This window comes from Artibeus jamaicensis, unplaced genomic scaffold (genome assembly GCF_021234435.1).
Source record: "Artibeus jamaicensis isolate MK-2021 breed Jamaican fruit bat unplaced genomic scaffold, CSHL_Jam_final contig_484, whole genome shotgun sequence".
Classification (NCBI taxonomy): Eukaryota; Metazoa; Chordata; class Mammalia; order Chiroptera; family Phyllostomidae; genus Artibeus; species Artibeus jamaicensis.
Window position 1 is genome coordinate 1,638,734 of NW_026521859.1, and position 25,358 is coordinate 1,664,091.

Genomic DNA, 25,358 nt, shown 5'->3' on the forward strand with positions numbered 1-25,358 from the left:
TAAAAGTAAGATGTGCACCAGACTTTTCTGGGTGAGATCAAGTAGCCTGCCTTCTCCTTATTTATTTAGTAGTTATACAAGGTCTGTCCAGAAAAAGTCCAGCCATTGTTAACATAAAGAGAATGGTGTACACATCATTGATGTAACCTGGCAGCCAAGGAGAGTGGGCTGGAATGCACATGAGTGAACAATGACAACTTCACTGTTCAGTCAGTGGGGGCAGTACATGCCCTTGACTGAGCGTGTGCACTGCGTGGCTATCACATGGCCTAGCGAACAGAGTGACAAATCTGCATCAGATTTCTATTAAACTTGAATATTCCACCATGGAAACTATTTGGATGATTCAGAAGGCCACAGCTGTGGGCAACTGGTGATTGGCAGCATTATCATGACAACACACCCACTCATGCATCACATCTCATGCAGAGATTTTTGGTGAAACATCAAACCACCCAGGTAACTCAGCCCACTATAGCCCAGATTTGGCACCCTGGGACTCCTGGCTTTTCCCAAAACTAAAATCACCTTTGAAAGGGAAGAGATATCAGACCATAGATGAGATTCAGGAAAATATGATGGGGCAGCTGATGAAAATTGGGAGAACTGTGTGAGGTCCCAAGGTGCCTACTTTCAAGAGAACCGAGGCGTCATTATCCTATGTACAATATTTCAAGTGTCTTGCATCTTTAGTAAATATGTCTATTTTTCATATTACACAGCTGGATACCTTCTGGACAGACCACATATATTCTAAGAATGATCATTTTGTCAGCACACAATATGGGGAAGATCACTGAGCATAGTTTCATCTTGGCTATCTCAAGAAGAATAGGTCTTATTCAAGAGCAGATGCCAGTGGACTCTTTGACTCAGGTACCATAATCCAAGATTCCATCATTTGTGTCTAGGCCAGCCCAGTAACTGGCATTCAACACAGTGGATAATACACAGCAGCTTATTGTTTAAAAAAATATTTGTCAGAAGGATGCAATGAATTTCAAATGTTCTTTAGACTTATTTTTGGACAAATTCAAGGCATCACCTGGAGCTTGTTAGAGAATACTAGTTTCATACCATGCAACATACTGTGTTGCATATGTAATCAGCATAGAGGTAGTAATATTTCTATTGCACAGATGAAGAAACATAATTAGAGGAAGTGACTATTCCAATATCATACAGCAGGAAGCCTATCTACACCCCTTGAAGTATTTGACTTTGAATAGCCTAAAAATAGATAATGAAAAGTTTTTTTAAAACGCCATTTAAATTCATCACCCTTCGAAAATGAGGTATGTAAAGAGAAATAAACATAAGGAGACAAAAATATTAACCTAGTCTTAAATATTTAAAAGCTATTATTTTAAGCAGTCTTTAATTATTAATTAAACTTAATAAACTTAAACCTAAAGAGATGTGTGAACTTTAAGTAATAATCTTTGTCTTAATAGAATTTTACTTAGAGCCTCAGTTTCTTAAACACATTCTGTACTTCTTTTTGTTTTAGATTCTTTTTTAAGTGTTGCTTCCCCCACCTGTTAAACTAGAAGGAAACCAACTCTGCTGTGACTACTGTGTGCAAGGAATGAAGTCAGGTGCTTTACGCATACCAGGTCACTGAATTTAATCATCCTGCATTTCTCTCACTTGAACTATGTACTTTCCCTTTGATTAAAGAAATAAATTACAGTAATATCTTGTGAGACTTCCTTAATATATACATTTAAATATTATATCATTTACCTGAGAACTTGATCATCTCTGAAATATCTCCAAATTTATAAATTATGGTTTCTCAAAATGATTACAGGTATTTGTCATTGTTACCATGATGAATACCTATAATTTCCCCCCTGATTATAACCATACTCTGAATGGAATGTTACCAACTAACTTGGGTAACAATTTTGATCTACATTCTGATGTTGTGTACCCGCTCCTCACTTTTAATTTGCATTCAGATATTCACATCAGGAGGCAAGAGTCTGGGTGTTCTAAAGACAGAGTACGATACCACATCAAAGTAATTGGAAATTTGGGACTCAGCCTTGTATACATAATGCATTTTTCCCTAGTTAAGATTTGTTTTGAATTTGAGGTTGTGTAGTAAAAAATGCAAACATTTTGAAAATTTTGAAACTAGCAAATTATTATTATGGATACTCTGCAGTTCATCAATATGTGCATTTAAAACACCAGAAAAGTTCACATTTTAGGGACTTGCATTATGGTATGAGCCTAAATTAAACTTCATTCAAAATTTATTATTTTTTATTTTTCTTTGTTTGACAAGCAAATACAGATTCAAGTTCTGCCTCACCTGCTATAAAATTGTTTAACATCAAGGTCAAGGTCTCCAAGCCTATTCTCTACCCTAGAAAATTTCTTAATAATTTAGAGTATTTTTATAAGGATTATGAGATAACATACGTGAAAGTGCCTAGCCCAAGGTAGGCTTCTGGTAAATGCTTTTATGTTTCGTTTCTGCAAACTGTTAGCCTATCTAAATATCACACGGGCTAAATAAATTACCGAAATCAAGGAAAATGAGAGTTCGTAAAATATATATACATACTATATCCTAAGCATTTTCTTTTCACTTCCTACATGTAAAAATATTGAATTTTGAGATAAAGGATGATTCTGGTGATAAGTAGGAAGGCAAGACATAATTATACTTTCCTTTCTCCTTAACTAGTTAATCAAATATTTAAGTCTCTAAGAGGCGGAAGGACTGTTTTCAGCAGTCATTCAGGACACCCTCCCCGATAAAATATCCCTGATTGCTTCCCAATCCTGCCTCCAATACGATGTTTGCCTCACAATCCAAGCTTGCTTTTTAAACTGAAAATGCGCCATGTTTTGACTCCCCCCCGCCCAGTTCTGCACTGCTACCCACTTGGCCCTGGATCACCTATTCTCCTATTACTTGATCAATTCCTTTACCTTACATCTCAGCCTAGATGATACCTGCTCTAGAAGGCTTTCCCTAAACATCATAGCGCCCCAAACAAAATATAATTACTTTTAATTCTAGCCTTTCCTCTGTCACTGGGGAGAACAAATGCTTAATAATAAAGAGGAGCACATATGAGGTTCTAATGCTTGTTAATTAAACCCATTTCCATTGCTCTATTGACTTCTTTTCCTACCCCACTGTCCATATTCAGCTACGGTAGTATGCTCAGTCAGGAACCCAATTTAAGACTTATGAGAATTAATTGATGTGATTTTAGTAGCTAATACTTGTAGTTTGGAGTTTAACGTACCTGTCAAGTCCATAGGCACAAATAATTCAGAGTGGAAAAAAAGGGGAAATTAGGAAAACATCTCTATGTTATGAATTTACCTAGGCCTGATCATGAGCTAAGATAAAAGAATAAAATTAAAATAAGATGATTAAATGAATAGCTGTAGGAGCAGTGAACTATCAGAATTTCTGCACCTGGAACCTTATATGTCAGTTCCACCCTGACATCTTATAGGGTATCAGCCCCTAACACTGACCTTAGAATAATATTAAGCAATTCTGATTGAGCAATTTAAAGTCTAATAATAAGAAACCAACACAGTAATAAAATTTAAAAAATTGAATAGTATGAATGTTATGACTACATTAAAAGTAACTAAATATTAATGTGAAAAACGTATGTCATAATGCCTTGCATTTATTCATATCATATTCAGGAGCACAAAGGAAATGCAGCCTCTTCACTTTCGATGAACAGATAAGATGTTCCTCTAAGTCGCCACCTCTTAGGGAGCTGGGGGGCGGCAATGAAAAGAAGGCAGAGAGAAGTACATTTATTCCACTATAGTAACATGGGTCCGTTATGCTAAGTGGAAAGTATTTTAAGCTTACGTGTTCTCTTTTAGATCACTCAGTTCTCACAGAGCTACCTTTTTCCATGTGACTCTGGGGGCTCCTGTCCAACACGGAGGGATTGTGAAAGCCACCTTTGCTTACATTTCAGGGTGTGTGGAACAGGTCCCTTCGAGGGCTCTGGCATCTATGCACAAAGTGATACAATTTTTAATGAAATTTGCAAAATGAATGCCTACTAACCACGCTGATGCAGACCGCTGGCTGTTTCCACTGGGATTGTCCTGTCACAATTCCCCTCTTGTGTGGTAACATTGTTATGGCCATGGGAAATTCTGGGATTAGCCTATGGGAATATTTAGCTCAAAATGCATGTGGTCTATACTTAATGTATTTTTGTACTTTGCAGTCATTTCTGTGTAAGTTAAATTATTGCTCACAGTCTTAAAAGGCTTCAAGGAGTAACGTAGTCAATTGAAAGGAGAGTTTGGTATTGAAGGAGACTTGCAATGCCCTCAATTTTTTTTAAATCTTATGTATGACAGAAGCTCGGCAGAGGGCTTTCCAGATTTGTCAGCAACCTGTGTGCAGGTCTGCATGGTGTTGCTGATTATAAGTCATGAGGCCAAAAGAGCTTTTCTTAAACTATTATTGTTTTTTAAGAAATTAATTTTCAATTGATGATTTTTTAAAGCCAATTTCTATTGAACATGCTAGAGGAAAGAAAGTTACTTGTCTAATCTGTTTGCATAGTGGTGCAACAAATTTATCATCTGAAGTAGCAATTAAAGTGAAAGCAGTCAATAATGTAGGGGTAAAATGTATTACAGATATGTCAGGTAGCTAATAAACAAACATTAGTTATATCCGTTTCCTCTGGTATTTTTAGAGCATTTTACAGATTTTTAAAAGATTTTATTTATTTATCTTTAGAGGGGAAGGAGAGGAGAGAAGGAGAGAAACATCAATGTATGGTTGCCTCTCGTGTGTCCCTTGCTGGGAACTGGCCCACAACCCAGGCATGTGCCCTGACTGGGAATTGAACCGTGATCCTCTGGTTCACAGGCCCGCACTCAGTTCACTGAGCTACATCAGCCAAGTGTATTTTACAGATTTTGATAACATTTTCTTCTGTAATTTTTCTCATCATAAATATACATGTTTATTTCCATTCCTAATTTTTTACTTGTAGTTTTCTATTTTTTCCTTTTTCAGTAAAGCTCCAAAACTCTTGTGAGCTTCAGGTAACAAAAAGCCCTAATCATCCTCTGGTTGTGGCTTAAGCGAATTTGCAGCTCCAGTTGGAGCAGGGGCCACAAATGTCCACAAATCTGCCTTCCATGCAGAGCTCATAGAGTAGATGAGTATGGATGGTCTCGTCTGGCCTGTGGGGGCAACACACTGGCTCCATGGCAGGGGCCCTTGTTTTCAAACACAGGCTGCTTTGTTCTCTTTGTAGCAACCTAGTCCTCCACTGCTCCACCAACCATCTCTAAACACACCCCAGTCCAACAAGGAGGCGTACGCAGATGCTCTGCGGTTCCCTCCTCACAGGGCACACCAGCCACGGGGGAGCAGGGGCAGCTTCAGGTTTTGCAAACAGCTGCCTCTCACCACCACCACTAAGTTCCTGCACCAAGTTGCAGGGGACTCCAAGACGGGGCCTTTCTTGGAGGTTGTGACACCCATAGAAAACACCAAAAGATTCTTTTCAAATCACCACCAACAACCTATACATTTCTAAAGAACATGATCTCATATGAGTGAGGACCCCCCCCAAAAAAAACAGAATTTAATGTATAAAAAATTGTGTATTTATTCTTACATGTTTTAACTTCAGTCACCTTCAAAGTACTCTCCGTGAGTATTGATGCAATACACCCGTCAGGACATTTTTCCACTGCTCAAAACAGTTTTTGAACTCATCAATTTTGATGCCTTTTAGTGCTTCTGCCATTGTTTGTTTCACCTCTTCCACATCCACAAAACATTTCCCTTTGAGCAATTTTTGTTTCATCTGGGGGAACCAAAAAAGATCACTGAGGGCGAGATTGGGTGAATAGGGAGGGTGGGACATGGCGGCCATGCCATTTTTTGGTCAAAAACTGCTGAACATTCAGTGCAGTGTGGGCAGGTGTGTTCGTAGATCACCCACCATGACATAGGCAAGTGCACGGAAGCTGAATGCAGCCTCTCCCAACAACACCAGCTGGTACACTGATACAGATGGGTTCCTAGAACACTCAGCTAGTCGGAAGAAGCCTACTATATAACGGGCCTGTCCTCCAGAAGATAATTTTGTTGGGTTTTTTGGTAGAGTTGGGGGTCTTCCCTTGTAACTTAACAAAATGATGGTAATCTCAACATTTAACCTAACTTTCATTTTCTTAATCCAGTTAGGCCATGATTATATTTTGTCTCTGACCATAACCTCCCTTACATAAACTCCTATATTCCAGGTTTATTTCTTGCTTCCACAGAAAATAAAGTCATACGCTTATACTATGGAATCCAAGCCTACTTTCTCGCCCAAATTTCGAAAATCCTATTTTGGATGTCTGAAGCCACATATAAATAATGTCTTTCTTTTTTTTTTTTTCACTTTTGCTGTGATAAATTCTTATCCACCCCCAATCCACCAGTCATGAAAAGTAATGGATCTCATGCTGATTAAGGAAAAGCTCAAAGACACAGGGAAACAAAGAAACAAAACAGACATTACTAGATTTTCCCAGTCTTTTCCTCCCCCTCACTTCACAGGAGTAAAGAGAAGAAAAATAATTTCAGAAAGCCTATTTCAAAGCTAATTGGATGTGAACATGGGAAAGAAAAAATTCTGACAAGTTTTGAGTACCAAACTGTCCTCCATTTGATCATCTTTACTCCTCCTTAAGGGCTTTCCACTGAGTCAGCCTTTGTGAGGGAGACACTGGAGGAACTGCAGAGGGTGGGACCCGCCACAGGAAGTGACTTAGGGCGGGCACAGTGCTGTAGCTGCGTGCCGCACTCCTGCTCCAGGATAGAAGGGGTCTTCAAGGTTGGGATTCTGTTTTTAATGGGAACGAGGCAAAAATAGAATGAACATCCATTCTGATATCTTATTTGCATTTGTATCTTTTCCCTTTAGTAACTGGAAGAAATCTATACAATACGAATTTTAAATTTTATATTTGCTAATGGCTTTGCTGACAGATGTGGCATAATCTGACCACTGAATTCATTATTCTTGCTTCTATTTGGCCAACTATGTCACATAGCAGGAGAATATATTTATATTTAATACATGTATCATTTATTAAATGCAAAGTATAATACCGTTAATCAATTCTGTTAGTTAAAATGTGAACTTAACCCTTAAAGTGCTGGAACATTTTTGCCTATATCCACCTGTTTCATTTTTCCCTTTCAACATCCCACAGCGAGCCCTGGGGCATTCAAAGCTGCCAGCATCTCCTTTTCCCTGTGTTTTCCAATCACATTCCTAATCTGCGAGATCATCATACGTTAAACAACCCTACTTATTTTAAATTGGAAGAAACAGAGGCTCTAATGGAAATAAATATATTTTCTAAAAACTAACACCAAGACAACCAAAACCATCTTGTGACTCAGTCTTTACCCTTTATACTACACCATAGCCTCCTGAATTTGGCTACAAATCATTTTATCACCTCCATTTTACATGAGCCTTGCCGGGCGGAATCACAGAGGTCTTGTGAGATACCTCAATGAAAATGCTAGTCAAAATCTTTTTCTTTTTGCTAATGAAAACAACATCCAGAGAAGTAAAATTCTTTACTCAAAGTCTCATACCCGAATGGTGACAGATCTACGACTCCAATATTATAAACCATATATGACTGGTGAAAGTCTGATCTAAAATATATGGTGTAAGATAAGAAAATGGCACTTATATTTGTAATTGAGTAAAGCAAAAATTTCAGTCTAAGAGCATTAAGATTTTGCACGGCAGTCAGAGAAAAAAATATTATTTTGCACAGTTTTCATATATCAGATAGGCTCAGAAAACTCATTTTGGAAAAGATCAGAAGCAAATTCCAGATGAACAAAAGAGTGCATTTTAAATGTAAAAAAAATAAAATGGTACTTTAAGTAGTAAACAGAAATTAATAATTTCTAAATCTCTATATAAAATAAGACTAACTTTAAGATCAATTGATAAAATAAAATGAATCTGACCACACAAATATATAAAACATCTTTGTCTAAAATGCATACAAACAAGATATCAGAAGCAAAAGAAAATTGGAGAAAATTTCTGATCACAAGGAGAATTAAAAATCAAGCAACAAGCCAGGAAAATATATTGCTAAAAACATTGCACAGAGTTAATATTTTGATATTTATAAAGAAATGAAAAACATTAAAACTCTTCTGAGCTGAATTATGTCCCCTGAAAAAAAGGATACGTTGAAGCTCTAACCACTATTAACTCAAAATGCGACCTTATTTGAGGGCTTTACAGAGGTAATTAAGTTAAACAAGTTTATCGCTGTATGGCCTGATCCAATACACCAGCGTCTTTATAAAAAGGGGAAATTTGGACACAGAGACACACATGCTTATGAGCAACATGCCCTCTGAACATGCAGACACAGATGGGGTAGGTGTCTGCCAGCCAAGGGAGAGCAAAGGTTGCCAGCCAACCAGCCAGGAAGGGGCATGGAACAGATTCTCTCTCAGAATTCTCAGAAGGAACCGACCTGCAAAACAACTTGATATTGGAATTCTAGCCTCTAGCACTGAGTCAATGATTTCAGCCTTGTTTCTCTCTTCTTGTCCAAGCCTCCCAGTCTATGGTACTGTGTTAGGGCAGCCCGGGCAAACAAACACAAACCTCAAATAATAAAGGGGCAGAGGACACAAGCAGATAAAATTTTACATAGTTTATACAAATGGTTAATAAATGGTTTTAAATGATTAAAATTGGCAGATAATTTTAAAATGCATATTAAAACACTTAATTTTCTTTTTCATAAAATAAATTGGCAATTAAAATGCTACTATTGAATGCTCTTGCATATACATGGAGAAACAGCTTTTCATTATGAGTCAAAAAGCTTCAGAAAAAAATGTTCTTAATTTTTCACTGGGTATTTTCCATTTGTCTCTTTAAGGAAATAGGCAGTCAAAGGTTAATGTACACAATATCACACTGAGAGAGCAAGTAACCAAAATACCTTAATTCCCAAAAATAGGGAAAGATTTAAATAAGGTGAGTATCCATACAAGAGGGATTAGTTTATATGTATGGACAGTATTAAACACAACAGTTTTTAATACTACTAGGAAAAACTCATTATTTCATGAAAACATATGATTTACAACTATAAGCTTTGCTATGTCAAATGGTACTTAAGTAAAATAGGTAGTGATTTTTCAATGTGAGAAGTGACTATTCTGAGGTACATAAATTTGTTATTAGTTTCCCTTCTTTTGTGTGTGTTTCACATAAAAGAAGTAAAAATAATTGAAATGGAAAGTAACAGTTTCCTAAAGCTGCCACAACAAATTACCATAACTGGGTTGCTTAGAAAAAGCAAATGCATTTTCTCACAGTTCTGGAGGCCAGAAATTCAAAATCAAGGTGTTGGCAAAGCCCAACTCCATCTGAAGAAGGCTCAGGATGTTTCTTTGCCTCTTCAGCAACCTGTGGCTTCTGGCTTTGTTGGCTGGTAGCATCGGAGCTCCACTCTCTGGCTCCATCCTCCCATGACTTTCTTCTCTGCCTTCATCTCTTCTTATAAAGAAACCACTCACTGGAGTTAGGGTCCAGTCTAAACCCAAGCTAATCCCATCTCAAGTTCCTTAACTATCAAATGTCAACTGTAATTTTAAAATTAAAAAACAACAGTATAAAATAAAAGTAACCTAAGTAAATTCTTTTTTCTTCAAGCAGTAAATAGAGATTTTATGCAGAAACTGCTGGCAGTGGGGCAAAGAGCTGAGCTCCATTCCGATTTGTGCAGAGGTGACTAGGGTTTGTTTTTTTTAAATATGTTTTATTAACTGTGCCATTACAGTTGTCCCATTTCTCCCCCTTTCATTCCTCTCCACCCTGCACACCCCCTTCGCCCACATTCCCACCCTTTAGTTCATGTCCATGTGTCACAAGTTCTTTAGCTTCTACATTCCCCACACTACTCTTGCCTTCCCCCCTGTCTATTTTCTCCCCACCATCTATGCTACGTATTCTCTATAACTTCTCCCTCCTTCTCCTCCTCCCACCCCCCTGTTGCTAACCTACCATGTGATCTCCATTTCTGTGGCTCTGCTCCTGATCTAGCTGTCTGCTTAGTTTGCTTTTGTTTTAGGTATGGTTTTTAATAACTGAGTTTGCTGTCCTTTCATTGTTCATCTTTTTTATCTTCTTTTTCTTAGATAAGTCCCTTTAACATTTCATATAATAAGGGCTTGGTGATGATGAACTCCTTGAACTTGACCTTATCTTGAAAAGTGCTTTATCTGCCCTCCCATTCTAAATGAAAGCTTTGCTGGATGGAGCAATCCTGGATGTAGGTCCTTGCCTTTCATGACTTGGAATACTTCTTTCCAGCCCCTTCTTGCCTATAAGGTCTCTTCTGAGAAATCCGCTGACAGTCTGATGGGAACTCCTTTGTAGGTGACTGTCCCCTTATCTCTTGCTGATTCTAGAATTCTCCTCCATTTTAATCTTGGCTAATATAATTATGATGTGCCTTAGTGTGTTCCTCCTTGGGTCCAACTTCTTTGGGACTCTGAGCTTCTTGGACTTCCTGGAAATCTATTTCCTTTGCCAGAATGGGGAAGTCCTCCTTTATTATTTGTTCAAATAAGTTTTCCACTTGTTGCTCTTCATCTTCCACTTCTGGTACCCCCTATAATTTGGATGTTGGAACATTTAAAGATGTCCTGGAGGTTCCTAAGCCTCTTAATTTTTTGATTTCTTGTTTCTTCATTCTTTTCTGTTTGGTTGTTTCTTTCTTCCTTCTGGTCCACTCCATTGATTTGAGTCCCAGTTTTCTTTCCACCACTATTGGTTCCCTGTCTATTTTCCTTCATTTCACTTAGTGTAGCCTCCATCTAATTTGTGACCAAAATCAACCAGTTCTGTACCAGTGTTTTAAACTGTGCATCTGATAGGTTGGCTATCTCTTTGTCACTTAGAAGTATTGGCTCTGGGGCTTTGCGCTGTTCTTTTTGAGCCATAATGTTTTGGTCTGTTTGTGCCTATTATGTACGAAGGGCGGAGGCTTAAGTGTTTACCAGGGCAGGGCAACCCACATCCGTGGGTTGTGACGCTGTATGTGGGGGCGGGGTCAGAGAGGAAACAGTGGTGCTTCCTCTGCTCTCTCTCGAATTTCAGTACCCTCTGCCACTTCCCACAAGCAAATTGGGCCCATCTGGTGCTGCTTCCTGGGTGGGTGGGCTTGAGTATTTTCTAGGACCCTATGGATCTCTCCCACAAACTCTCCTGTGAGGCTGGGAGACACTCCTGGCACCTCGACCCCTGCAAATTTTTCAATCAGTGCCTTTAGGCTTTATTTCCCGTAGCCAGGGCCCTGGATTTCGCAGTTTGTCTCACTGCCCGTTTTTTGCCTGGTTTATCTGAGCTGGAATGTGTGTCCCCAGTCAGCCAACTGCCTTGTGCATCTCACTGGGTTTGCTCATTTCCTCCCCTGGCCTGGGCGTGCCCAGGCACCCAGGTCGCCAAACACTACTTTTTCCTGCTGGGACCGCTCTCTGCTGGCCAGCAATTCCTCCCCTCTTACCGGTCTGGATAAATGGTTCCTTGTTATTGGACTTCAGTACAGTTTAATTTTTGTCTGTTCTGGTTGTGTTTTGGTTTCTAAATCTTTGTTGTTTTTAAATTTGATTGTGCGAACAGGTACAGTGTTTCCACCTATGCCTCCATCTTGGCCAGAACTCTCCTTAGATAAATTCTTAATAAATTCTACAGATGAACTTAAAAAAAAAAGATTCTTAACTAATCACATTTTCAAAGACCATTTCTGTCAAATAAGGTCACATTCTGAGATTCCAGGTAGACATGAATGGGTAGGATACTTTCTAACCCTAAAAGCAGAAAGTGTAATTACAGAAAGCACGAGAGAAAAAATCGTAATAAAAAAATGGTTATCTTTATGTTCTGAGATTATACATGATATATTTACACAGCTTCTTTATATCATTCAGTTTGCAATTTTCTATACTGTCACAGAATAATTTTAAATCAGTAAGATCATGAGCCTATGTAAACACACAAATATCTGACAGTAAACATGTCAAATATTTTATTTAACTCATTTAACACGGTAAGATGCTAAATTGACTTAAAGATGTTTCCAAGCTTTAGAAAAAATCTCACTGCTTTCAACATTTCTGAAGTAGAGAGAGAAGAGCAGACATACCCAGATGTCAAGACCAAGGAGCTCTGGAGACTGGATGTCTAAACCTCAGGGGTGACCCAGAGCTACCTACTTCTTCCCTCTGAACCAAAGCCAGCTCTGAGCTCCTAAATCTGGAAGAAAGACAAATCACTCTAGCTGCCTGCTAACCAGGGAGAAAGTCCAGACAAGAGGGAGTTAAATATTTTGACAAGGTTGCTGACAATTTTGTGCTATATGAAATGCTATGCAGCAAGGGTTGGCAAACCACAGGCCGGAAGCCAAATCCAGCCCACTGCCTGCCTTTGTAAATAAAGCTTTATTGTAACACACACACAACTGATTCAAAGAGCATTTGAGAAGCTCAATATTAACCTGTAATATTAGGATAGGATTGCTGATTTAAATATAAAACTGGTTAAATTTAAAAGGGCTATAACTACAACTCTTGAGGTGTTTTTATTCTACCACACATAAATCATTAACATCTCTACAAGATAAAAATTCTGAAGTCAACATGTAACTTCACTAAGTCTCAGGCCTTTAATCAATAGTAGACAGTGAATTCAACTAAATACATTCCCCTCACATCTCTATGAGATTGAAAGAATAAGTGGCATAAGGAAAAAATACATTTTAAAAAAGGAAAAATATTATACATACTATGTACTGACAATTTCAAAAGTTAGTTTTTAATTATATCAACAAATAGCTCATAAAATAGTGAAGAAATATGATTGAAAGCAATTAATATTTCCTTTAAATATAATTAAAGATTCCATTTTGTAAATTTAATAACAAGGGTCATATATGATTATAGATTATTTTGAGTAAGAAAAATGTATTATGAATTATTGGTTTCCATTTTTCAGTAATAAATTCAAACTCATTTTTTAAACAGTTTTACATTATAAATAAAATTGAGGTGTCATCTACATAATTTACTAAATTAACTATATACAAAAACTATCATACCCACAATATTCCTTTATTTTGTTATACAGGGTGAGGTAGGTAGGTTTCCAGTTGTGAGTACACAAAACACAGTTTATTCCTGTATATTATTTATGAATTATTTTATTATTTTCCATGTGGACAACTGTAAAGCTACTTTTGCCCCACTGGGTGTATATATGTGTAGTACAGTTTACATGTATATATCATAATCCATATATAACTCCATATATTGGGGTGGCCAAAAAGTCTGTTTAGTTCTTTTTTTGTGTGTGAAATAGGACCCCCTTTTCATTTTTACCAATAACTTCACTGATTTGGATATTTTGAGTATGCTGACTATTGCCCATGTGGTATGATCATTGTTCTCAGCTAATGTCCTGATTTGATCGCTATCAACTTCAGCTGGTCCACCTGACTGGGGAGCATCGTCCAGCCAGACACCTCCAGCATGAAACTTCACAAACCACTTTTTACGTGTTCAATTAGTCATGGCACCTTCTCCAAACACTGCATAAATCTTTTTTTTTAATTTTAGTTGCATGTTTGCCTTTCTTGAAATAATGAAGCATAATATGCTGAAAATGTTTTCTATTTTCTTTCATCTTCAATATTAAAGTGGCTATAGAAAATTTTGCCAACTTTGATGTTTTATTTTTAATGCATGATGATATTACAGCTATCATAATACAATGTAACAAAATTGTTTTGAATGAAGTTAAAGACAAGTAAGTGCTACTTACAGGAAAAACCAAACAAGCATTTTGGACAACCCATTAGTTTTTAAAACAACATATAGCTTTACATTTTGTTTGAAAACAACTGTTATAAAACTATAAGTTGTTTTTTTAAAACCAGTTTTATAAAGCTAAAATTTATTTTAATTAAACTATAAAACTAAAAATGACTTTTACAGTTTTATAAAAGGTGGATCAAAATTTTTTAATTGTTAAAAAGTTTTTTTATACACAATAACACCAAGTAGAAAGTGCATTTTTAAACAACCTTATGTGGCTATGGGAAAGAGTCAAAATATTCTTCCATACTACATGTATTTCACTAAAGGCTATAAGAATTTTCTCAGATAAAAACTGTTAGAGTATTTTGCTCCTCAAAAATTACGCAGTGTACCTATGTGATTTTTTGTAAGTACCCTTTTCTTCATTTATTACAATTGCATCAACCCACATTGCCAATTTTATATAACCAGAACAGGGTGACATAAATGATCAAATGCACCTTTCACACTTAAATATCAAGTATGAGGTAGAGACCCAGAAAGGAGACAAAAATGCATTTCAAAGGAACTCACTGGAAAATATGTAAAAAGCATTTTAAAACTTCTAAATGTTAACTATTTCATTCAAAGTGCAACAAAATAATAACCGAGTTCCTTCTCTGAGCCTGGTACTTGGCTGGATGCTCTAGGGGAACAAAAAGTCAGACTCACAGGGCTTTCCATTTCCCCTACCAGACAATTCCCAAATCCTGAGAAAGCTGATAATTGCAATATCTTATCTACATTACAAATGGAAATTTGTGTTTGTTTCTTAGTTGGTTCATAATCTGAGAGATAGCTCACAACTAGTACATCATCAAGACTGACATTAGAAAGAAAGAATAAAACACATTCACACCCATTTAGAAAATAATTTCAGAGTGCCTACTAGGTACTAGATGTTTTGATAGACAACTGAGGGGGCAACCCCATGAAGTCCTCTATTTCATGATGCTGGCTATGGTATTGCAGATAAAAAAGCTGTTCACGTGAAACAAATTGAAAATTATAAAAGAGTGTGTATAACTAAATATAGTTTGTAATCCAGTACTAAAGCATTGAAACAATTCCTGACATCTTTTTCTCCTATTCCATATGTAGTCTATCAGGAAATCCTGCATGCTCTTCCTTCAAAATACCAAAAATCCAAATACTTTTCCTGCCCTCTCTTGTCTGACCCGCCATCATCCTGACCTGGGCATAGCAGTAAGCACCTACACACCTACCCAGCTTCTATCTTTTTCTTCCTGTAGCCCATTTCCAATACAGCTGAGAGTAATCTGCTTGAAATTTAAATCAGGTCATGTAACTCCCCGGGAGCTTTGGGGCAAGTTTTTATTTACGATAAGAACCACCACGTTGGCGAGGGCCGACAAAGCCCTATCTGGTGTGGCCCTGGTCACCTCTCTGACTTGTTGTTTTTGGCTTCTCCCTCACTGACACTGTATTTTCCAAACATAACAAACCTGCTCTCACCTCAAAGATTTTATACTTTTTGTTTCCTGTGCCTTGATGGCTATTCAATGACAGTACCCAAATGTTTCCCTCTCTAACTTCCTTCCAGGTCACTGCTTACACATGATCTTATTAGAGATTTTTCTCAAGGACTGCTATCAAAATACATAAAATGTACAAACTAATAATATACCTCTGTCCCTTTCCACTTTCCTTTGTTGTTCTTCATAAAAGTTAATAGTCATTGGTTGCACTAGATATGAACTAATTTTCCCCCTTTATGAGGTTTGCCAAAAGATGAAGAGAATTCTAGACAGAGGAGGTACAGAGCTGTTTAACCAGCACAGAGCAGGATGAAGCTGGAATGGAGACAGGGAGAGACAGGAAGGTAGAGATGAAGAGGGAGGGAGAACAGAGAGAAACTGAGGTGGGGGTTTAAATGAAAAGACAAGCAGGAGGCCTGCTGAGAAGTCTGAATTTCATTCTAGCTTCAGTGGTCGTTTGACATATCTGGCTCACAAGGTATAAAATGGTAACATTGAAAGACCACTTTACTGTGTGGAAAAAAGATTGTGGCGGAGTGTGTGGAATATTTTCTGGTACTCCCTATTCACTTTCTTCCTTCGTCTGTTCTGAGAAGCTGATCTTTCTAGGCAGTATAATCAGATACTCTGGCCTTCTGACTTCCATGGGATTTGGCCAATGGCAGAATTCAAAGGATGGAAGGAGAGAAACTGGGGGAAATTTTTCCTCCCAAAACATACCTGCTGAGCTGAGGTTTAGAAACCTTCATGTTCCTCTACCAAAGGCCTCAGCTACTAACAGGGGCGGGGGTGTCCTACAGTCACTGCTCACACCAGGTTCCAGTAGCCCCTCCTTTGCCCTGCTCCTTGTGACCTTGGGCTGGCCCAGATATGTTTGACCATCCCTTCACAGCAGGTAAGAATGAGTCAGGAAGTAACTATGGCAGTTCAGAAGGGAAGTGGCTTAGACTAGCATAGTGTCAGCAGAGATAAAGATAGACATGAGATATACTTTGGTGGTAGAACTGGAGGACTTTACAGTCAGACTGTCACTAGGAGATTTGTACAAAGAAATAGATAGGAATTCCTATGTTCAAACTTGTTTCAAGCTGGATTGTTGAGTCATATAAAGAGACAGAAAAACCAGGATGGTGGAGAACAGTATGGTAGAGGAAAAATGTCAAGTTCCTTTTTGACATGTGGTGCTGAAGTTCTAGTTCTCTTTGGCACAGAACTAGATTAGGAGATTGGAGGACAGGAAGATAAAAGTGTAAAAATTGTGTGCACAGAGGTGGTGTTTAATATCAGATAACTGGATAAAGGTGTCATCTTAGATAAAAGCATGACTTCAAATTAAAAAATGTCAGGACATTGCCCTTCCAAAAGTGGAAAACACAAACATTCAGAAATTGGGTAGAGAAGGAGGAATCAGAAAAAGTGACTAAGAATAAGCAAGGCACTGTGTGAGGGGGTAGGGGTGAGAGAAGCAGAGTGGAGTGTTCCAGAGGCAGAAAGACATGAAAGTTATTGCACAGAAAGCAACTTTAGTTTAGGTGTGGAGTGGGAATGAAAGTCAAACTAAACAGAAGCATTCATTTAGTATCCAGCCAAGCTCATTAGAGATCTCCTCTGAGGATAAAGAATAAAACATCACCTAGTAATAAATATTCCTTTGTCTTATTTATGCATGTACGTATTTAATACTGAATTACTGACAGCTGAGGATATATTTTTCTTGGCAGTATTTAGATAGATTGTGCTATTCACCAGTGGGATTCAGGTGTTCACTGCCTAGCCCAATTCGTTATATGTTTATTTATAATTATCTATTACCACCTCATCTTAACTGAATTATAAAACAAATTATGTTTTACAAGCAGAATAACAATAATCACAAAACAAATTAGAAGTTCAAGATGCTATAACAATGAATGCACACTCATCCAAAACTACTTACAAAGTTTTCAGTATATCCAAAGGCCTTTCTCATTGTTTTCAATGACTGGCTTCAGAAATAAGTATTTGAAATTCGACTGTATAACATAAAACTATACTACCTATATGGTCTCTTTTATTAATAAACTCCATGGAGTATTTTGATTATAAAAAGAATTTTATTGCTAAATTCACAAACCATTTTTGAGAAAAGTGGCAAGTTCATTTTTAAGAATGCTTACCCCCTTAATATTCCACAAAAAACTATTAAAAATAATAAGCAAATACAATAAAGTTGAAGGGTATAAAATCAATATATATTAGTTTGGTGTGTTTCTATGCACTAACAAAAATTAGAAAGATAAATTAAGAAAACAATCCTTTTTACACTCTCAAACAAAGCAAAACAAAAAACTAGGAATAAATTTAAACAAGAAGGTGAAAGACCTGCATAACGAAAACTGTAAGGCATAGTTAAAAGAAATTAAAGACACAAAAAATAAAAAAATATTCCATGCCTATACACTGAAAGAATTAGTGTTGTTAAAATGTCCGTGTTACCTAAAGCAATTTATAGATTCAATGTAATTCCCATCAAAATTCTAATGACATTTTTCACAAAAATAGAACCAAAAAAATCCTAAAATTTGTATAGAAGTACAAAAAATCTTCAATGGCCAAAGCAATTTTGAGAAAAAAGAATAAAATAGAGGGATTATGCTCCCTGATTTCAACTATAATACAAAGCTATTTTAACAACTACAGTATGGTATTCAGAGAAAGACAGACACACAGATCAGTGAAACAGAATGAAGAGGCAAGAAATAAACCTACACATATACGGACAATCAAACTAATTTACAACTAAGGAGCCAAGAACAGACAATGGAAAGTCTCTCCTACAAATAGTTTTGGCCTATTTCACTTAGCATAATGTTTTCCAGGTCCTTCCATGCTGTCAGAAACAGTAAATTGTTCTTCTTTATTTTATTTATTTCTTTTTTTATTATTTTAATGGCCGAGTAGTAGTCTATTGTGTAAATGTACCATAGCTGTTTTATCCACTCATCTACTGATGGACACTTGGGCTGCTTCCAAATCTTGGTTATTGCAAATAATGCTGCAATGAACATAGGGATGTTTCTATTCTTTCAAATTAGTGTAAATCAGTCAGAGAAAGACAAATACTATACGATTTCACTTACATGAAATCTCATGAACAAACTGAACAAACAAGCAAAACAGACACAGGCTCATTGACAGAGAGCAGGGTGACAGATCTGAGGAGGAGGTTTGCAGGTGGTGGAACTGAGCAAAATTTAAAAGGACTCATAAATATGGACGACAACATGGTGATTATGGAGTGGGATGGAGATGGGTAAGTGAAGAGGATATAGGGGTACAAATGGGATGAAAAATAAAAAAACTATTAAATATTTTAATTTAAAAATCTAAAATATGGTATTGGTAAAAAAAACTGGACAGCCATCTGCAAAGGAATGAAACTAGACCACTATCCTACACCATACACAAAAATTAACTCAAAATGAATTGAAGACTTGAATGTAAGACCTAAAACCTTGAAATACACAGAAAAAATAAGGGCAGACTGTTCCTTGGCAAGGGTCTTATGGATGTTTTTTGTGAATTTGACATTAATAGCAAGAGAAACAAAAGCAAAAATAAACAAATGAGACTACAACAAACTAAAAAGCTTCTGAATAGCAAAGATACCTACCAACAAAAGAGAAAGGCAACCTACTAAGTGGGAAAAGATATTTGCAATTATACATACAATAAGAGATTAATATATAAAATATATAAAGAACTCATACATCGTAACAATGAAAACAAACAGTTCAATTCAAAACTGGGAAGAATATTTGAAAGGACATATTTTCAAAGAAGACAGGCACAGATGTTTGACATCATTAATTATTAGGGAATTGCAAATACAAATTATAATAAGATGGTATCTCATACCCATTACCTGTTAGAATGGCAGCAATCATCAAAAAGACAAAAAATGGCAAGTGTTGAAGAGGCTGTGGGATTAAAAGGAACCCTGATTCACTGCCGGTAGGAATGAGTGCAGCTACTATGGAAAACAGTATGAACAGTCTTCAAGAAATTAAGAATAGAACTGCTATATGTATGACTCAGCTATTCCACTTCTGGGTATTTACCTGAAGTATATGAAGAGAATAAGAACACTCTAATGCAAAAAGATATATGCACTCCTATGTCTACAACAGCACTATTTACAATAACTAAGAAATGAAAACAACCTAAGTGTTCATCAGTGGATAAATAAAGAAGATGTGTAAATACAATGGAACACTCCTCCGTCATAAAACTGAGTGAAATCCCACCTTTGTGACAACAAAGATAAACCTTGAGGGTATTATGCTAAGTGAATTAATCAGACAGAAAAAGAAAATAGCATATGATTCGCTCATGTGGAATATTAAAAACAAAACAAATTCATAGACACAGACAACAGATGGAAACTTACCATCTGTTGGTAAGAGGGATAGAGGGTGGGCAAAACGAGTAATTTGTGTTTTCCCTGTTGGAAACCAGGCTTTCGGTGGTGAGCTCAATGCGGTACATACACATATTGACTTACAGTGCTGCACGTCTTACACTTACGTAATGTTAGAGACTAATGTTACAATAAAAATATCTTTCTTTTTTTGTTGAAATTAAATAATTCTAAATATGTTTTAAATAGCATTAATTTTACTGCTTTTCCTGCTGCAGATATATCATGCATTAATAGGTAACAGGGTTTGATCTCATTATTAGGATTTGATTTAACCCTGTTGTCAAGAAAAGCCTGGTAAAACCAAAAAGATTTGAGTTGTAGAATGTATTTTTAATTTTAAACAAATTTTATTATAAATATTGAACCAGATTTTTTTACTACTTATCCTGTTTTTCAGATGATTTCTTTAAAAAGGACATTCCTCACAGTAGTGAGAATAAGAACACAATATATGTAAAATGATCTGTGGCCTAGCTTTAATTTTTCTGTACAAATTTTAAATGTTTCAGATGTGCCAATTGTCTGTCTTTAAAAGAATCAAGCAAATGAGAATGCAAACTGACTGGTTAAGATTTTTTATCTAATATGAAAATGAACGCTTTGATCCAAGACATGGACAGATGGCTAAGGCTGTAATTAAATGAAACATGGATCTGTTTTTTTTTTAATTTTAAAGACTATATTTATTTATTTTTAGAGAGAGAAAAAGGGAGAGAGAAAGGGAGGGAGGGGAACATTGCTGTGTGAGAAACATCAGTCAGTTGCCTCCCACACGCCCCCTACAGGAGACCTGGCCCACAACCCAGGCATGTGCCTGGATGGGGAATCAAATCAGCAACCTTTAGGTTCACAAGGCACCACTCAACCACTAAGCCACACCAGCCATGGCATAGTTGTTACATTTAGATAAACAATGTCCAAAATAATCCCTTTTTACTTAAAGATGCCTGCATCTCTCAAATTTTCTTCCCAGCTTCAGAATTGTATTTAAATAAATCAGAGTGTAAACAGATTAAAAGTAGACCACTTCATCTGGGATGCAGATCATCATATTCAAAATAGAACATAGAAATGGAACAAAACCAACTCCCAGAACAAGAACAAAAGAGATTTGATTGAACACAAAGCTTTGCCCATTCATTCTTGGGAAAAAAAAAAAACAAAATTTTCCCTGTGTCATTTTTGAAATTGCTTTCTTCAGGGAGAGTTTAGTAGTTTGGGGTTTTTTAAATATATTTTCATCCAATTTCTATTCTTTTTTTTTTAAGATTTTATTTATTTACCTTTAGAGGGGAAGGGAGGGAGAGAGGGAGAGAAATATCAATGTATGGTTGTCTCTCATGTGTCCTCTGATGGGAACTGGCCTGCAACCCAGGCATGTGCCCTGACTGGGAATTGAACTGTGATTCTTTGGTTCGCAGGCCCGCACTCAATCCACTGAGCTATACCAGCCAGGGCCAAGTTTAGTAGTTTTTTGAGATGGGAGGATTTGTTTGTTTTTTTGTTACTGTTTGTTTGTTGAACCTCCTATGAAAGTGAAAACTTGTAAGTACAGCTTACAGTAGTAAAAAACACGGTTAAATATATTTGAATGAGCACCTTCCTTAAAAGATCCATGGATTGCATGCCTTGATTTTAATAAGGTATCAAATTTCCACAGTATGGATTTGGTGTTTCCATGTGAAAAAAGTAATGAATTGATATTTATTGATATAAATATAAACTGCATGGATAACTGTTAATTTAAAGTAGCTATTTTTTGAACAGTTCATCAACTTGTACACAGATTTAGAGTTTCAAATCTGATATGAATCTAGTAACCTCACTTGGAAATGACATATACCTGGTATTAATATTTTCTTTTACTGATCTTTGGTGATAAAAATGCAGTTTAATTTTTGTCTTTCACCATCTATTTAAAATTTAATCAGTGGAGACAGTTTTCTCTGTTGTAGGAAAAGAATATACTCTGACAGTATCTATAACTTTTCTGGTGACTCCGAGGTAATAGAAAATCCTACCATCACTTTAAGTTGTAAACAATCGACTCAGAAATTATATTGTCAAGACTAGTATGTTAAAAAATATTTCAATTTCCAACCCTCTACTCGGCAGGCTGTTGACCTTCAGGGGAGAACTGTATTTAGTGGATTCTGCTTCCTTTTTCTCTCTTAACTTTTTTTTTTGACATATCAGATTTACAGAAATATCGTAAGAATACAGAAAGTTTCTTCATGTCCTTTATTCAGGTTTTTAAAATGGTAAAATAAACATTTTACCCTATCTGTTTTGTTATACTTTCTCTATCCATACACATTTTTTCCTGAACTATTTGAAAATAAGTTGCAATCATCTTGCCTCTTTATTCTTTAATGCCTCCCCCTATAGTTCCTAACAATGGTATGTCCTCTTATATAACTACAGTATCATTTTCGAAATCAATAATATTACTGATACAACACTATGCTCTACTCTGTGAGCTTTATTTCAGACTTTGCTAGCTGTTCCAGTAATATTCTTTAGAGTTAAAGAAAATCCCATGTCTCACCTTGCATTCAGGTGTCACATTTCTTTAGTCTCTTACATTCAGCTCAAACAGTTCCTCAGACAGCATGTTTCAAGATATATGCCAGTAATTTTGTAGAATGCACTTCAACTTGAGTCTGCCTGATACTTCCTCCTGAGTAGAGTCACGTATTTGGCAGGTGCCCTACAGAAGTGATCTTATGTCCTCAAAAAATTCAATCAAGAGACACACGATGCTGATTGCTCCTGTATCTGGTGACGCTGCCTTTGATCCCTCTGTTCGGGTCCTGAGAGCTGGGTGTTTCCACTGTAATGGTGTCACTTTTCCTGTTGTAACTAGTACCTATCTTGGGGGAAGATACTTTGTGATTATGTAAATACCTGTTCTTTCCACAAAGCTTCAACTTAGTTTTGCCATTCCTTGATGATTTTTGTGTGAATTATTGCTATGATGTTTACTAAATGGTCATTTTAAATCCCATCATTTCTTTCATAACTATTATTTGATACTCTGCTGTAAGAGAGGGATTTTCTTTTCCTTTCCCCCTTTTTCTCTCGCAATTCTTTTCTCCCTTCTTCCCTTCCTGCAGGTGTGGGCTCATGGATCCTTGTTTTATTTTGTGCATTACATGTTGTATCATTGTTTATTTTGGTGCTCATATCCCAGATGTGGGAATCCCTTGAAACCAGATCCAGAATTATTCTGACATGTATTATTCTTTAATCATTTCATGATATCCTGCAAATTAAATATTCCAGGCTCATCATGAATGTTCTGTTATCCAGCACTGGAATCAGGCATTTCTCTGAAGAGACCTACTTCTTTGCTAATGGAAAAGATGTTTAGAAGCCAAGGTCTGGGATGCAGGTGATATGTGCTCACTGTTTCTGGATCCTCCTCAGCAAAGCAACTAGAAAACACATGCATACGTACACGCAAACAGGGGATGCAAACATCCACCCTTATCTACTGTTATATTTGTCTATTAAAATGAGTAGGTTTTGATATCTCCAGTTTTAATCCACTATCATAGGGTTTATTCTATCTCCCTCTCTCTCTTACCTAGATCCTTTTGCCAACAGTGACCACAATATATCTAGTTATTTCCGCAATCCTAAAATACACAGAAAATAGTTCCAGAATTATCAATTCTACTCCATGCTACCTACTAGGGTTTAATATTTGTTTATAGCTGGGTTGTTTTTTTTTTTTGTCTTTAACCTGAGAGCATAGAAACCAAATGCTATGTTTAAATTTTCCTAAAGGTTAGTTTTTCCTCTTCAGTGTGGCTATGCTAGTCACTTGTTAATACAGCTCATTCTTTTGTTTCTGTTGTTGTAACAATCTGGGCGTTACCCCTATTCTTATTGATTTCGGTTATTTTTACTCATTGCTTATGTGAGCCATAAACACGGTTTCAGAAGCAGAGCTGCCCAGAGAGATGGCCTTCGGACCTCCTCCTCCTCCTCTCTCTCCTGCCCCATCCTCTCCCACCTCCCGAAGGCACCGATTTCATTACTCTCTGCTTCAGTCTCCATGTGTTGTGTTCTGCACAAATTAGTTGATGGTTGAAAAATGTCTTACTTCCCTTTCCTTCTTACACAAAACATTTATTTCTAAATGGTTTCTTTTGTATTTTTTCTGACTATCTCTTTTCTAAGGGCCATATCTGGCCCAACGCCTATTTTGGTGAATTAAGCTTTATTGGAACATAGCAGCACTAGTTTATTTATGTGTTGGGGATATTTCTATGCTTCAGCGATATAGCTGAGTAATTTCAAGAGAGAATTTATAGTCCCCAAAGACCAAAAGATTTATTATAAGGTCCTCTATAGAAAAACGTCCATCTGGTCCCTTTAGAGAACATCTCTGTCTGGGTATTGTTTTGTGTGTGAAGGCTGTAGATTTCTGTATGTTAACTTTATATCCTACTAATTTACTGAATCCCTTTATACTCTGGGTTAGTTTTAGTTTTGATTCTCTAGGATTTTCAGGTATACAATCATATAATCTGTAAATAGATGTACTTCTATTTTGGGGTTTGTTTTTTTTTTCAGCTTTTCTACTTCTATTTTTTTTTCCTCTTTTCTAATCACATTAACTAATATCTTTTTAAAGATTTTATTTATTTATTTTTAAAGAAATGAAGGGAGAGAGAAAGAGAAGGAGAGAAGTATCAATGTTTGGTTGCCTCTTGAGTGCTCCCCTACTGGAGACCTGGCCTACAACCCAGACATGTGCCTTGACTGGGAATTGAACCAGCAACACTTCTGGTTCGCAGGCCAGTGCTCAATCCACTGAGCCACACCAGCCAAGACCACATTAGTTAATATCTTAAGTAAAATGTTGAACAGCAGTGGAAATAGTCTTTACCACATTCATGATCTTAGTGAAAATGCCGCTAGTGTTTTCCCATTAAGATGTTCCCTTTAAAACTAATACTTTTTCATTTAGGATTAACTTTTTTACTATGTTAAGAAAAGCCCTGTCATTGGTCTATAAAAATACAGGTAAATGAAAGAGAATGGGGAGTTCTGATAGAGACCCACACATACATGATAAATAAATTTCAAGTTTCAAAATAACTTAACAGAAAAAGTTTCAACATATGGTGCTTGAGAAAACATATTCGCATGCAAAAACAAACTTGGACCCTAATCTCACATCGCACATAAAAATGAACTTCAAATAGATCATTATTCATAAAACAGTGGAAGAGCTAAAACTGTATGACATAAATGCAGGAGACACTCTGACTGGATGAAGTAAAGATTTCTTAAGCAGCACACAAAAAGCATGAAAAATAAAAATAGATAAATGTCCTTCTTCAAACCTGCAGGATCTCCCTCCACTAAGAAATGCCATCATCCCATTCAGTCCCTCCACCCAGCTCAAACCCTGGACCTTTGAATGAAGTCCTATCCC

The 25,358-nt window shown here is 36.6% G+C and overlaps 1 pseudogene; it reads right to left on the reverse strand.

Annotated features, from left to right (window-relative positions):
• LOC119057100 (targeting protein for Xklp2-like) overlaps positions 1-19,977 on the reverse strand; it is a 49,114-nt pseudogene extending 29,137 nt beyond the window's left edge.
• Positions 19,978-25,358: the final 5,381 nt, after the last annotated feature.